Raw genomic sequence first — 15,206 nt, 5'->3', positions numbered from 1 at the left:
TGGCTGGCTGGGCTGCTCTTAGAGAGCGTCAGGTTCTTGTTTGCCTTTCGAAAAACACCTGGTCCTTTACCCCTTGATGATTCTAAAAGCGGCAGATGACTTACTGAGATAATGCTGTGTGTTCTGATAAAAGCAGAAGAGTAAAAATATGAGATGTCGTCCCCTTTCGTTTTAGCTTGCCTTCTCCCTTACACCCCCAACCAGAGGGCACTCTGGGACTTCCGGCCTGTGGAGCAGGGCTTTTCCTCAAGAAAGACGCTGTTGAATGCTCCTGAGGGGGTCAGGTCAAATGAGGAATGAACAATGTCCTCTGATTTGTGAAAGTGGATGTCACTGGTGAAGCTTGCTGGGGTATTTTGGTGACATTTGATGGGACTAGAAGCCAGATTGGAGCACCTTGGGAAGTGAGTGGAGGTGAGAAAATGGAGTAACTCTATAGACTATTTCTGGGCTCTCAAGGTTAATTGCACTAGTGTTTATTTTTCACCTAATTTCGCTTTGAAGTGTGTTCCTTTTCTTTCCGTTGATGTCTCAGTGGTAGTACTTCTATATATCAGCTACCATTAGGCTTGTTTATTAACTTCCAAAAAAGAATAAAGGGGGAAAGAAAGCTGGAAATGAATGTCAAAAAAATTTTCCCTAAGAGCCTGGACAAGAGTTATAAGAAAGAGAGAAAGATCGAAAGGGATTCACAGAGCTATGTCTACATATTGTAATGACAATAAAAATAGAGGACGAGGTTTGAGAGAACTCTCAGGACACTCTGGTTATGTGCGAGGCACTTAGTAAAGCACTTTGAATATAGTAACTCATTCACTCCCGACTACAGTCCTAGGAAGAAGTTATTATTATTATCCTCATTCTGTAGGTTAAAGGCATTGGGGCACAGAGAGGTTGGGTGAGTTGCCCAAGGTCATCTAAATGAATAGTGGTGGAGCTGGAGGATAAACTCAGGGGTCTTGCATCTTCAGTCTTTATAACTCAATGAGTATGAGTTTAGTGAGTAGAATTAAGTGAATTTGGAGAGGTGGAAAATACAGAGAAAGCAGCGGACCTGCTGTGAGCCGAATCTCGCTGAGGTGAAATGAACGGTGGCATGGGAGAGACGTGGGCGAGTGTCCATTTGGAGAACGGCTCCCAGCCCCTCTTCCTGCGATACCCCCAGCCTTTACTAGGTTCTCTTAGAGACCCTCATAAGGTTTTTGAGGGCAGGGGTGGAAGTATTCACACCTCTCTGAGAGGCCAACCACCTCTAAGCAAGCTCAGGCCTCTGTATGGTATCACCAAGCTACTTCTTGAACAGGCGAGGTGGGTTACTAAGCATAGTTTGACTCAGCTTTGAGGTCTTAGTCCCCATTGTGGGATGACAGGAAAAAATCCCAGTGATAACACGTCATCAAGTTATTTTTCTATTTTGGTACCACGTCCGGCATTCAATGAGTAGTAGCTATTATAATGCTTGTTATTGTAACTTCACAACTGAGAAGAGGGCACAGTTCTCAGGATGCAATGACTGAATAAGGTAGGAGGTAGTTCTGCTGTTTTTCACAGGCGTCTTGGCCGTACGTGAGGGATCGTTTTTGGCTTCTCTGGGACTACACTTTAAGAGGGCTCTGGAGCACATTCAGAAGAAGGTAAACGAATTCATCATTTTGTCAGACAAAAAAATGGTGGAAAGAATTAAGGACGATTCACTTGGTAAAGAGATGACTTGAAGGGAGCATGACACCCATCTTCAAATATTTGAGGAATTACCCTCATGAAAAAGGAAGAAAAGGGATGCTAATGGGCAGAAACTTCAGGAAGATACATTTCATCTCAATATAAATAAGCAACTTCTAACAAAGCCTTGGAAAGTTGTAACAGGCTGCCTTAAGGAGTAATGGACTCCTCAGCCTTGAAGGTAGTCAAGGTGACTAAATATTCATTTGATAAATGATAGATAAGTTGTATATAAATGACTGATTCATAAGTTATAGAGTGTATTTAAGCGTATGGACGATGCCTGATAAAATAGGCACTCAAATGTATCTATTGAATGAATAAATTAATGGAGTTGGAAACTACTATATCCGAGAGTGTCTGTGATCCCATATAATTCTCCAACTCTTGGGAAATCAGAATCATGTTTCAGTGAGAAAGGACGGTTTCAGATCCAGACAGGGCATTGGCCAAGGCGGGCAGGCCAGAGTGGGGACACTGGGCTTGGGTTGGGATGGCATGGTGGTCAGTGGAGTATGAAGTACGAGGGTGAGGACAGTGCTTATAGCCAAACCATCAGCTTCTGATTTATCTTGAGTCAGTCTGAGCTCTTGGTAGCATGATTACTATAAGAATATCAGAGAATACTCACACCTTTATCTCCAAAGGAAATCCCCATCAAAGGACAGGAGACATGGAACCTCAGGTGAACGACCACCCAGGAACTGTAGAACATACGTTCTGGCGAGCGAATCAGCATTCGTAGTAAATGAAACTAAACTTATTAATTCTGATGTTTGCTTTGGAAGAATCTTTTTCTCTTTTTTTTTTTAACGAAGAAACAAGGAGCAGAGTATATACTTAACATTGGCTCTTCCACCTGTGACCCTTGACTAAATGTATCTTTCAGCTTCTCTCTATGGCTCCCTTCTCAAACTCTTCTAGGGCGCTGTGGGAATTTATAAGTTCTGATGTTGCTGATTAAAAGTAGTTTTACAAAAGCCTTGTTGATTTAGGTGTGATGGCTACTGAGTAAATAGCTGTTCTGAATTGTCAAAATATGTTAGCACAACTTGCTGTAATAATATGTTTTGAACTGCAAGGTGGGTGGGTCAACTCTCATCACATTAAATGGGTTCTCTTTTCTTCCCGTGGATTTTCTTTGACATTAAATTGCCATAGTGACAGAATACCAGCATTGCCAAATATATTTTTTCATGGCTGGAAAAAAATATAAACCACATGCAATAAAGCAAACCATGGAAACAGTTTAACTCCACATATCCAGAGCTGACATTCAGACTGGACAAACCAGTCTATGTGCAGGATATATATTCTTGTGGAGTTGGCTACAATACGTGTAGAACTATTAAGATCAAGAGCCAAGAGATAAAGAATTAAGCAAAAAGGTCTTTGTGGTTTATAATTCTAAAAAGGAAATAAGAACAACTCTCAAACTAGGGTGAAGATGAAAGTAAAGAGAAAGGATGATAAAGGTCTTTACCACGTGTAGAATTTACGTGGGAACTAAGGGTGAGCACCACGAATTTGAGCCTTATCATCCAAAGCTGACCCCTTCTCCAGAAGCAGGAATCATCTGGAAGGCACACTTTGTCTAGCTGTCCTTCATCCCTCATTCCAGCTACTTGCTAGGAGTTATTGCTGGCTCCTTACAATTGCTTTATCAGAGAAGAATACTCATAGAAGGTTAGGACTGAAAAGACTTGTAAGATCACATGGCCCAACTTCTTCATTTTACCCATGAGAAAAAACGATGCTCACAAAGTTTCTGTGGTTATCCCTGCCCACACAGGAAGCCGGTGGCATCAACGTGGGTAACAGCTAACAACTGTTGCAACAGGGTTGTATTTTAAGCACCTTAAAGATACTAGGTAATTTAATCCTCTCAACAGGCTCATGAAGTAGATACTAATATCTTGACCATTTTACAGATAAGAAGAATTTGCGTTACTTGTTCCAAGTAAAAGGCAGGAAGTAGCCAAGCAAAGACTCAAACACAGGCATCCATGTTGGAGAAAGTCATGGATTTTTAAAGATAAATTTATGTTGCAATTCTTGCATCGGCATTTACCTGCTATGAGATCTTGGGCAGTTTGCAAAACTGTCTAAGCCTCAGTCCCCCATCTGTAAAAAAGAGTGACTGAGATTATGAATGTCTCAGCATAGTGCCTGGCACTTAGTAAATGCTCAATAAACAGTTGTATTAGGATTGTTATCATCATTTTATTATTTTTATATTTCAGTCCTCTGGAGTCTATCTAGGGCTCTCAGTTAAACTGTTTATCTTATCATCAAATATCTTCCAAACACGTGTCTAAATGTGATGCTTATAAAGCCGTGGACCACATTTGTCAGTACTGGAGCTGCCGTTGGTTAAAAGTACACAGCCTGACCAACAAAAGTAATTAAAAAAAATTGTTTAGTCTTCTCTTTTCTTCTTAGTTTTTGAGTATTGTTAAGGGTATATATGTAGTTTCCAGACTTCTCAACTCGCTTCATTCCTCTCTTAATTCTCTACCCACACGGAAAACAGCTCCTCTCAGTGACTCCTCCTCCTGCCCCCTCCCCCACATCCCCTATATATAAATGTGTAATTGGATTGTATTGCTCAAGGCCACCTTAGGTAAAAACGTCTGTATGTGATCATCACATTTCAGAGTCTACAGTTTCCTTAAAAATCATGTCATCCAATCATTGTTTGGGGAGGATGTGAGTTGAGGGATGAGGGTAGGATTTATGATTTTAAGTTCTAGTCCAGATGATCAGCCCCATTCCAGCATGACTGCATGGTTTATCCTACATACAGATTTTTCACCTTTTCTCAATAGCCAACAATTCTGTCTCTGCCAGTTCCAGCAAGCCAACAACTGCCCAGATTTAGAAATGTTAGTCCAGTTATTGATCTATGGGAAATAACAACAGTAACAGTGTTCACCTGGATGTGGAGTTCCATGTTATAGAAGATTTCCAGGTAAGGTAAGGTGGATTAAAAGCAGCAACATTTTTCTAGTATCAATCATGCTAAAGTTCGGGTGACTCAATATTCTTACAGATTCTGAATCTCATTAAGGTTGTAACTGTGTCCAAAGTTATTCCAAAATACGTAAGTCTCTATCATGGGAGCTCTTTGCCAAGGTTGGGATAGAAGCTGGTTTAAGAGCCTGGAAGGAGAGACAGAAGGTATGCATGTGCGTGAGAAGGGGAATAATGTTGCAAAACATTTGGAAAGTGACTTTAAATTTCATGAGGATAGGGATAACTTATTATGCAGAATTACTCTAATAGCACATTCAACTCTATAATTCCCAATGATGTTGATGATTTATTCCTTTGTGCTTCTTCTTGTATCCAAAAGAGATGGTTGGTAGAGCCAATCACTCTTTATCTCGGTTTAGATAGAGAAAAGCACAATAATATGGAATCAACAGTAGATCATGGTTTTATCTTCCAAGATATTAAAGCTCAAATTCACTCATTCATTTATTTCATTTACTTATTCGTTCATTTATTTATTGATTCATTCATCCATCTAGTCAACAAATATTTATTGAGCACATACTATGATCCACCCAGAAGCGATCAGGGTCTATAGGCTGACTTATAGCAGCCCAAGTGAGAGAATGCTCGTTCATTTCTAAAGAGGGATAGTCTTTTCTCATAATCAGAGTTCTTGGGAATGCCCGCTCTGAGACAACTCAAATTTGTCAGAAGATTGCTTGGAGAATGTGGAATCAAAACCATGATTGTTGTCTGACTTTTTGTTTCTTTCGTTAGACTATGGAACAGTCTGGAACACGTACCTCTGCTATAGCAGCAATGATTACATTCAATATCCATTCTACAAAACTTATCACGTGAATGTTATGAGCCTAGCACTGTATCAGGTACTGAAAAAAACCCCTACCATTTATTGAGCACTTACTGTATACCTCTCAATTTTACAGATCCAGCAGTTTATGTGTAGAAGAATTGTGTAACTCACCCAAGATTACACAACTTTCTTTACCTGTCTCTCCCACCACTTGGTGATGTCAGACAAGCTTCTTCTCTTTCGCACCTCTCCTTACGCACTGGCCTTCATGCCAAGATATCAGCGATTTGCCAGTTAGTCAGCAACACCTAGCATCACAGTGCTTTTCTGCTCTCTATTTCCCCAAGATTAAAGACTTGAAACTAAACATAAATAGAGTTGTGCTTGGTATAAAATAAGACTGATATTACAGGTTGAGCACTGGAGGCCATGGTCTTTGTGTTCTGTTTCATAGAGGCAATAGATTTGCAAGGAACTAGCCAGCCATTCTTTCTGTCTTCCTCCTTCTGCCTCTGTCTCCTCTCTTTCCCCAGAGGCATGTATTGTATTTGTGAGATGGTTGAGAAAGATTAGACTTGGAGGTACAGCCCAGGAAAGGAAATTATGTGAATAGGACACCTCGATCTTGATAGCAAGCTACCCTTCTTAAAGGAGCTAGGTGACTGAACATGCACCTGTTTTTGGGCAGAGGCTGGGAGAATCTTGGGAGGTGGGCCAGGTGGAGGGAGGTCTGGGGAGGGGAACATCACAGGCTGGGTCAGTGTGAGGCTGGACTTTCCTAGTAAGAGAGGAACGCGGGCCCATGTGTGAAACATACAGGTCTTACTGACCTGGGCAAATAAAAGTACAAGATTAACATGGAAGACTTAAGAGGGTAAGAATATACAAATCAAATGTGAGGTGGAAAAAGTGGAAATGAACACAATCACATTAAAAGGGGCTTTTACCATTCATATGGGAAGATGTTACATAATTAACAAGAATAGTGTAAAATGATGTTCATCGTCTTGTTAATGTAGGCAGAAAATATTGGTAAGAAAAAAGTTGCAAAATATCATAGAGTATATGACTGCCAAATATAAGAATAAAATATGTTTATATAGAAAGAGGATCGTAAAATGTTATTAGTGGTTTTCGTTGGGTGATGAAATTATGGTGACCTTTAATTTCTTCTTCATGCATATTTGTATTTTTTGTAAAATATTACATTGAAGGTATTTAAAAAATTTTTTTAAACAGTGGAACCTGAAAAATAAGAATTTTGTCAGTGATTCTATGCTAAAAGCAGGAAACAGTTTATAGCTCTTTAAATTTGGCCACTAAAGACGTGGGCTATTTTGGTCTCATGGCAGACGTTTATAGAACAGGGTGTCCCAGACTTCTGTAAGTCAGACCTGCTGACTCTGTGCTTTGCACACTGCAGTCTGCTGTGGGCATGAAGAAAATCAAAGCTGAACAGAAATTCCATTCGTCCAGTTCTCTCGGAGCCTGGGAAGAGGCCAAGCAGGCCAGCAGAGACGACCAGGATGGTTGTCAACGACTTCTCCACATTTTCTCCTGCTCCCCCACCATCTAGAGCCTAGAGTCTCTTGCAGCGTTGGTTTTCTAGCTACACTGTGCTTCCTTTCCATCAAGCTGTGCTGAGCACCGTCAACCACGAGAGCTAACAGCAAGGAGAAGGCAGAATGTGTATTTTTTTTTTTAAAAAAGTCTCAAGACCTCTAGCAGCTCAGCCATCTGAGGCCATTTGGCCTGACCAGTGTGAACACCCATTATGTGACAGGATTCTCCACATCTTAAGAGAAGATATCGTTACAGGATAGAATCATTTGTCTTCATAGTCACAAGTTGAGTGATCAAGAAAAATTAAAATATTGTTGCTAATATTAGCCAATTTATTGAAAACCTTCCGTTTGTCAGGATAATTGTCAGGGCTTTATATATATTTATATATATATTTTCTCAGTTCATCTGTATATTTTCTATTTAAAAAGGCAGGGAAGCATGTAATGTATTTTTAAACAATTTTCATTCAAAATGCTAATGTTTTTTAACTTTGTCACTTAAAAGTGAAACACATGAGCTGCTTGCAATAATAATGCAAATGAAGATCCTTTCCTCATTTTCTTTCCTCAAACTCATTCTGTGATAGTAAAGAAAGACTTAAGCTAAGGTTGGAGAGGTAAAACGAAATGCTAAAATAAAAACACCAGCTGACTGTTTCTGTCGAGTGAGAGATCTTTCCAACTTTTCTTGGTCCCAGAGCATCAAAGATTGTGATTTTAGCCACCCATTCTTTTCCTTGCTGACTCCCGCCACCCTTGAGGACGTAATCACGGTCCCGGTGGCAGCAGGAGTTGAAGGGGCGGGGGGAGAACATCCTTCGAGGCCTCCACCCGCATTCCCCGTCAGCTCGGGTTTATCCTGTTCCGCTCACGAAGTTCTGACGTCACCCTGTCGTCTTCCTCCTCTTTCATTTCCTCATTCTCCTTGGCCTCATCCTGCCGCCTGGCCTTTCGCTGCTCCCCGTTCTCCTGTGCCAGCAGCCAAAGCAGGACATTTGATTAGGACTCTTTTACGGTCAGCAACATGAAAAAATGCAGGTTATAATTACTCTCTTTTCCAGTGGTCATCATTGGTCCTCACCCATCCCTGTGTCATCACGGAGCCTCCCCTCAGTTCTGACCACTTGGAATCCCGTCTTCACTCCTCTGCAAGGGCTCCAGGACTTCTGTCAGTGTCGCCCTTCGAGTGGGTGTTGTTTGCTCGCTGCACCTGTTCAAACCATTGACACCGTTACTGCCTCTCCCTTCGTCTTTGGCCTCCTTGCCTCCAGCCCCACTTCACCTCTATTCTCCATTCTTACGCCAAAGTTTTCTTCTAAAGACAACGCTCGTGCCACACATCCCCCCGACATCTAATACTTTATGGGACTCCATGGAATAATCCAGATTCCTGTGCAGGACCTCGAGTTACATTCGTAGTCTCTCCACCCACGCCACCCCTTCCTCGTAGACTAGCCCCTGTGTGTTCTGGGTTCAGCCTGAATAGATGTGCTGCTCCGGAAGGAACATATTCTATTCCTCTGTGTCTTTGCTTGTGCTGTTCCCTTTGTCTGGAACAATCTCTTATCCTTCGTAACCTGAAAAACTCTTTTGATCTTTCAAGCCTCACTTGACTATTACTTCCTTCTTGAAATCATAAACTTAGCCACCAAATTTATAGGTATTCAAGTGCTTATCTTTGCTCTCAGAGCACTTTGTCTGTATCTCTGGTGTAGCTTCTATCACTATTGTATAATAACGCAGTGGTCTTCGTCTGTAAAATGGAGATAATGATAGTATTTACCTCACAGGGCCGTTGTGAGGATTCAATGTGAATATAGAGAGAGAAACGGGAGCTGCAAACACTTTGTTTTACCACGTGTTAATAATTGCTATTGGCATCGTGATTGTCCTCACTAGACCGTCTTAGCCTCGAGAATAGGGGCAGGTCTTATTCGCCCGTGTAGGCCCAGCACCCCGCCCAGCAGCTGTGTACGGAATTAAACGACCATATTTAGTTCCCTCACTACGCCGCCTCACGGACAGAGATGTTTTAGGGAACAGAAACGGGTTGAAATTCAGGAGCTGTTTTTCGTGCTACAGCAAAGCATTCTGAAAGATGCCTGGGTGAGACTAAAAATAAGAGACTGGGAGAACCCCCAGGATGCTGTACCACCAACACCGCTTAGCTCAGACTCTTTTTTCTTTTTGAGGAAGATTAACCCTGAGCTAACTACTGCCAATCCTCTTCTTTTTTTTTTGCTGAGGAAGACTGGCCCTGAGCTAACATCTGTGCCCATCTTCCTCTGCTTTATATGTGGGATGCCTATCACATCATGGCTTTTGCCAAGCAGTGCCATGTCCGCACCCGGGATCCGAACTGGCAAATCTTGGGCCACTGAGAAACAGAACCTGTGAACTTAACCACTGCACCACTGGGCCAGCCCCTTAGCTCAGACTCTTGTGGTCTCTTTTCTAGATAAGACAGCTCCAAGAGGCCCTGGGACCCTTGGGGGCCTGGGTTTAGAAGGCTTTCAGTGTCATGGGCTTGTCCTCCTTCACTGTCTGGAAAGAGGAGGCAGCCAAACTGAGCCTCTGTCCCCTGGCTGGTGGGTGACTTGTGTTCCTTGCACTGACGAGGAAGCTGGGAGAAGCAGGGCTGAATGAGCCCGCAGCCCGGTGAGCTTATTCCCTGGGGATTTGTCAGGCTGCTTTGTAGAGCCTTTCCCCGGGGCCTGTGAACTGTAAATTGAGATAACTTTCTTACCATAGGTCCCTATTCATTCCATCATTCAAGTACCACACAGAACGAAGCTTCCTTGGCTGTGTGTCAAGGCCCACCGCCATTCATATACCATCGGCTCCAGCCTCCCTGTTCCCCAGCCCTGTGCTTTCCGGTCTCTGTGCCTCACCCCACCCTTGAAATGCCCTTTCCCCATCTGCATGTCCATACCTTACTCATCTTTCAAGGTCATCTGAAACGTGAACTCCCTTTACTATGGGGGCCAAGGCTTAGGATGCATCCACAGTCCCTTCTACCAGTCCCACCAGTAACCCCACTTCTGAGGGAAGTAGCCTACATGATCACTTAATCACAGCTCCCCGGCTGAGTCGTGGGGACCCTCTCCCTCCACCACTGCTAACTAGGCCAGGAGTGGAGTGGAGCTGGGCCGGCAGGTTGTGAGGTGAGCAGAGGACAGCTTTGCCGACAGGGATCTGACCACCTGGACCAATCGTATTTTCTCTCAGGCAGTTTTAACCTAAGCTAAAGAAATACCTGTGCAGTTAGCAGAAGGCGGGCAAAGAGGCCACCAGGCAACAGGTCCTTGAGAAGTTGTCAGCAAACAAAATCCACAATTAAGCAAAATCCAAAAGATAAGTGCAGTAAAGGGTGAGGTCATTAGTTGATAGTAGCAGGAATAGCGGGCAGATGTGGGGGACCCCAGGACCCTAAGAACAATTACCTCATCACCTGTGCTCTGGTAAATCCTGAACCCCGTTCTATTTCCATCCTACTCTCCCGACCCATGGGTTCCACTGAGGACCAGCTACACAATTTGCAGGGCCCAGTGAAAAATAAAAAAGCAAGGTTTCTTGTTCAAACATTGTTAAAGAATTTCAAGATGGTAGCCTTGCTTGTAATAAACCAAGTGAGTCTCTATTCCTCGCAACTATAGTAGTTTGACTAAAATAGTCCCCCCTTAGCTGTTGATCCCCTTCATTGGTGACTAATCTGGCTTTGAAGTGGGTACAACACGTGGTTTGTTCTTAACTCCCATGGCATTTTATTTATAACCTCGACGCACTTGGCACTTTCTCTCCTGCGGTGGTGACTTCTGAGGTGTCTTACCCACCCCCCTCCAGGAGAGTGAGGTGTTTGAGAAGCAGATCTGTGTCTGGTTTGTCTTTGTGGCCTCACAGCCTCCTTGTGTCCAGCTCACTTTGTTATAGCAACTAACTAGCAAAGGGATGGTCTTCTTTCCTTCTGTTTTGAAGCAGGTTACCAAGAGTGATTAGTTACATGAGCAAGGACAAGACTCAGCTGCCCAGTTCTTGGGATCATTCCTTGCACAGATACGTCCCTCGTGTTAGAATTATCACAGCTGGGCACATCCTCCCATTAAGGGACCAATGACATTGGTATCACAGGTATCATGCTCACAGGTGTTCATTTCAATGATTACATAAAGAGGCTTTGGGGCTCTTGAGTGGGTGAAATAGGCTTATGCGTTACGTCACCTTTATTAAACCCTTAACTTTGTGTCAGGAACTGTGTTTTTAAAGACTTTGTCTACATCAGGTTCCTTAATTTGATTCTCACCATGGACACAATAAAGGAGAGCCATTGTGTTCGCTGGACAGTGGAAAGAACTAAGGCTTAGGTTACATTGGCAAGAGTGATAAAAACAGCAGATGGCACAGCCGAGATCATTGGTCCATGCTCTCAACCTCTACACTCGATTGCCTCATCACTGTGGAATTTCACCAAGCCTACAAGAGTGGTCCTGGACAAAACAGAGTCCACTGCTCCCCTCCCTCCCTCATTTGAGACATCCGTTCCAGCTCCTTGGCAGTTGCCACCTTTCCCACAGGTGTCCACTGCCAGAACGCTTCCCCCGACTCCGGTTATTCAAAGAAAAGAAGCTCTCTGCTAAACGCAGTAGGGTTTCCTAGTATTTGCATTAAAAAAAAAGAGAATATTTATTCAATCTGAAGTGCGATGCTTTTAAACTTGACCTACAGCAGTGACCCTCAAGGCAGAGGAAGATGGTCAATCTGCCACTCCAAATGGAAGTTTTCAAGTCTTGCATATTATTTGTAAAATTCATGAAAATTTTGTGTTCTTCTCCACATCGTGTTTATGTTGGAGTTAAAATAATTACTTTCATTAAAGTAATGAAATGATATATTCCAATCATTTAACTTGATTGGAGTATAAATCTTATTAAGTTATTTAACTCTACATCCAATGCACCCCAAATCTCTTAGTAAAATGGCACTCTTGGAACATGTGCCATATCTATACCGTGGTTCTTTTTTTTTTTTTGAGGAAGATTAGACCTGAGCTAACTATTGCCAGTCCTCCTCTTTTTGCTGAGGAAGACTGGCCCTGAGCTAACATCTGTGCCCATCTTCCTCTACTTTATATGTGGGACGCCTGCCACAGCATGGCTTGCCAAGCTGTGCCATGTCCGCACCCAGGATCCAAACCGGCGAACCCCGGGCCACTGAAGCGGAATGCGCTCACTTAACCGCTGCGCCACCGAGCTGGCCCCTATCCTGTGGTTCTTATGTCCACCGGCTCACTCCTCAATCCCACACTTTTTTTAATTGAAAAGTAATCCATTAATAAATTGTTAAAAGCAGAATGTGGGCAACAGAGAGGGAGTGAGTGGTGGAGGAAAAGGATGTCTTTCCTGGGGACCTCAGTTTACACTTTGCTGTCCCATTTTCCCGAAGATGCCCCTCCAGGTGTCTGAGTGACATGTTGAGAAGCAAGAGTGAGATGGATACTAGTCCTGTCTGGGCTGTTCAGCACTCACCTGATATAGGGCTTGGGGTTGGGTTGGGTTGTCATGCTTAAAAGGACCACTGACAACTGGAATAGGTCTAAAGAAGTGACTCAAAACCATGACAGAACAATAACAGCCAACTCTATTGGAGCGCTGAAAACCAGCGAGACATTTGGTGTTTTTTAAAAAAATATATATCATTTTGTTGAATATATGCAGTAGGCTTTTGAGATATTATTGTCGTCTGACTTTTACAGATGAGAAAATTGTGACCCAAAGAGACTGAATTGCTTGCCCGGGGTCCCATACTAATAGCTGGTAGATGACTTGGCGGTGTTGTTGACTGCCTACTCAACTGTCATTCCATCTTTCCTTGCTAACAGAGCCATGATTGGGTTCTTCTTCTTGTAAGAGACCAGGTCTTTCCAAAGAGCCTTGGACCCTCTCTAGGCCCATTGGGAGTGAGGGGGACAATGAACCTTAATTGGTTTAAGCCAATTGTGATCATCCCATTATCTTTGTCAGATGACTGGTTTAGGCATGGGCAAAAAGATGTGAGGGGAAATCAGCTGGGAGGGTTAGGGAGGGGAAAGTTTTTCCTTGTTCTTAGAAAGGGGCACCAAAAAGGAATGTTTCTTTTTATGCTTCTGGACATTGTCATCTTCATGTAGCACTTAGACCTTTATCAAGGATCCAGATGATGTTAACTTCCCTCAGAAAGACATTATCCTTTCCTCTGATTGGCAGGTAGAGTGAGAGGTGATCCCCAAACCACCCAGGGATGGGCAGAATCCAGTCTGCTTTCAGTTTTAGGAAGCTCCTGCCTGCTTCTGATTCCCTTCTGTTCCTAAAGGATAGGTTTCAAGATCGTTTGACTGAGAGCCTGGTACGTCCCCTGGGCACCTTCCCCTGGCAGCCTTGAACTCAAATCCTCATCCACTCACAGAGAGACCGCAGAAAATCCCACTCAGGCTTTCAGTGCTTTTCTTCTCAGCTCTTTAGCCCAATGCCCTACACAGCTCTAGAATTTGACAAATGTCTTGGGGAGAAAGTAGCCTGTGCATTAGGCTCAGTCCTCTGCTCTCTGCTACTACATAGGCATAGCCCCTCAAGTCTTTAGTTTTGTCTCTCCGTGAGACCACCAAAGGCCTCTGGTTTCTCTGTCCCCCAGCAGTGACCCTGTGCTCAGGAAAAGTCCAGATGCTCAGCCTCTCGCCCTGAGCCCGGATTTGGCAATATCCCCCAAACAAGAGGCTGCAGAAGTCAGCGCATCTCTCCAGGGTTCTCCTTGCTCTAGATTCCTGTGCCCTCTGGTCCCCATTGTATTAGCAGCCTTTTGATGTCTTTAAACACTAGGGGATTTTTTAATTTTACCCAATTTGTTTAGTTTTTCCCAGGGGGAACACTGGTCAGCTGCAAGCTTGGCCATATCTTACTCAGAAGTGGAAGTGACTCTGTTCCATTTAAAATAGAGCAGATAGATGTAAAATGACGATCTTTTCTTAGAATTTTTTATTATAAAAGTGGAAAGAATAGGAAGTCAATGTCATATACTGTTACTCACGTTGAAAAATCATTACTATTTTGCTATATTTGCTCTGTCACCCACCTAATTTTGAACTATTTTCAAGTAATTTGCAATCTTGTGACACTTCCATCACAAATAATTCAGCGAACATCTTCTAAAAATAAGAATATTTCCTTTTACCATGATACCATATTGCACCTAAAAAAATTAACAATAATTTCCTTATATAGTCTGAGAACTAGTTCATAAGAAAATTGTCTATTTCCCAAAAAATACCATCTGTAGGAGTTTCTTCCAACTAAGACAAAATCATGCATTGGTTATGATGTGTCTTTTAATCTAGACACTTACTTTTTTTCATGACATTAATAATATGAAGATGCTAGGCCGGTAGATTCGGATTAAATATTTTTGGTGAGGACACCACATAGATGCCGGTGTGGTTCATATTGCGTCATCTCGGCAGGGACACGTTGTCTCATCGCTTCGCTATTAGTGATGCTAATTTGGTCACTAGGTTAAGGTGGTGACACTCAGATCTTTCCACTGTAGAAACATGTTTTCCCTTTGTCATTGCCAAGTCATCTGGCACTGTGCAAATGTCCTGTTCCCCACCAACCTCTCACTTACTGGATGTAGCACTTATTAATGATTCTTGCCTGAATAAGTTATTTTATTGAAGATTACAGCATGGATAATTTTGTAATTCTATTATTCTTCCTTCCTTCATTATTTGGCATGCCTTTCTGTTTCAAAAAAATTTTTAAAGCTTCCCTTCTTCAACTGGGGATGAACTATACTTCCTCCCAATTATGGACTTTATCCAGTCTAGCTACCCTTTAATTACCAATTTTCTGAATAAAGAGATGATATGTCACTTTTAATGCTGGCAAATAAGTTAGTTAATTTTTTTTTTAGAATAAATACGGACTTGTGGATTTTTATTTATTCAAGGTGTTCAGTGAATTGCAGTCATTATTCTTCTAATTTTGCCAAATATTACTAGTAGAAGCTCCTCCCAGCTGGCCCATACGTCATATTTGAGCCCTTCCGTGCCTTCTGGCTCAATAAGACGTTCTATGCTCACC

At 42.6% G+C, this 15,206-nt stretch overlaps 1 long non-coding RNA gene across 1 annotated transcript in view; it reads left to right on the top strand.

Moving 5' to 3' along the window:
* Window positions 1-278: 278 nt before the first annotated feature.
* LOC139082986 (uncharacterized) overlaps window positions 279-15,206 on the top strand; it is a 113,700-nt gene continuing 98,772 nt past the window's right edge. The window contains exon 1 of the long non-coding RNA XR_011539413.1: window positions 279-414. This is a non-coding gene — a long non-coding RNA (uncharacterized lncRNA). The remainder of the gene's footprint in view (window positions 415-15,206) is intronic.

This window comes from Equus przewalskii, chromosome 4 (assembly GCF_037783145.1).
Source record: "Equus przewalskii isolate Varuska chromosome 4, EquPr2, whole genome shotgun sequence".
NCBI classification, from domain to species: domain Eukaryota; kingdom Metazoa; phylum Chordata; class Mammalia; order Perissodactyla; family Equidae; genus Equus; species Equus przewalskii.
This window is presented reverse-complemented; position numbering and strand designations above follow the sequence as displayed.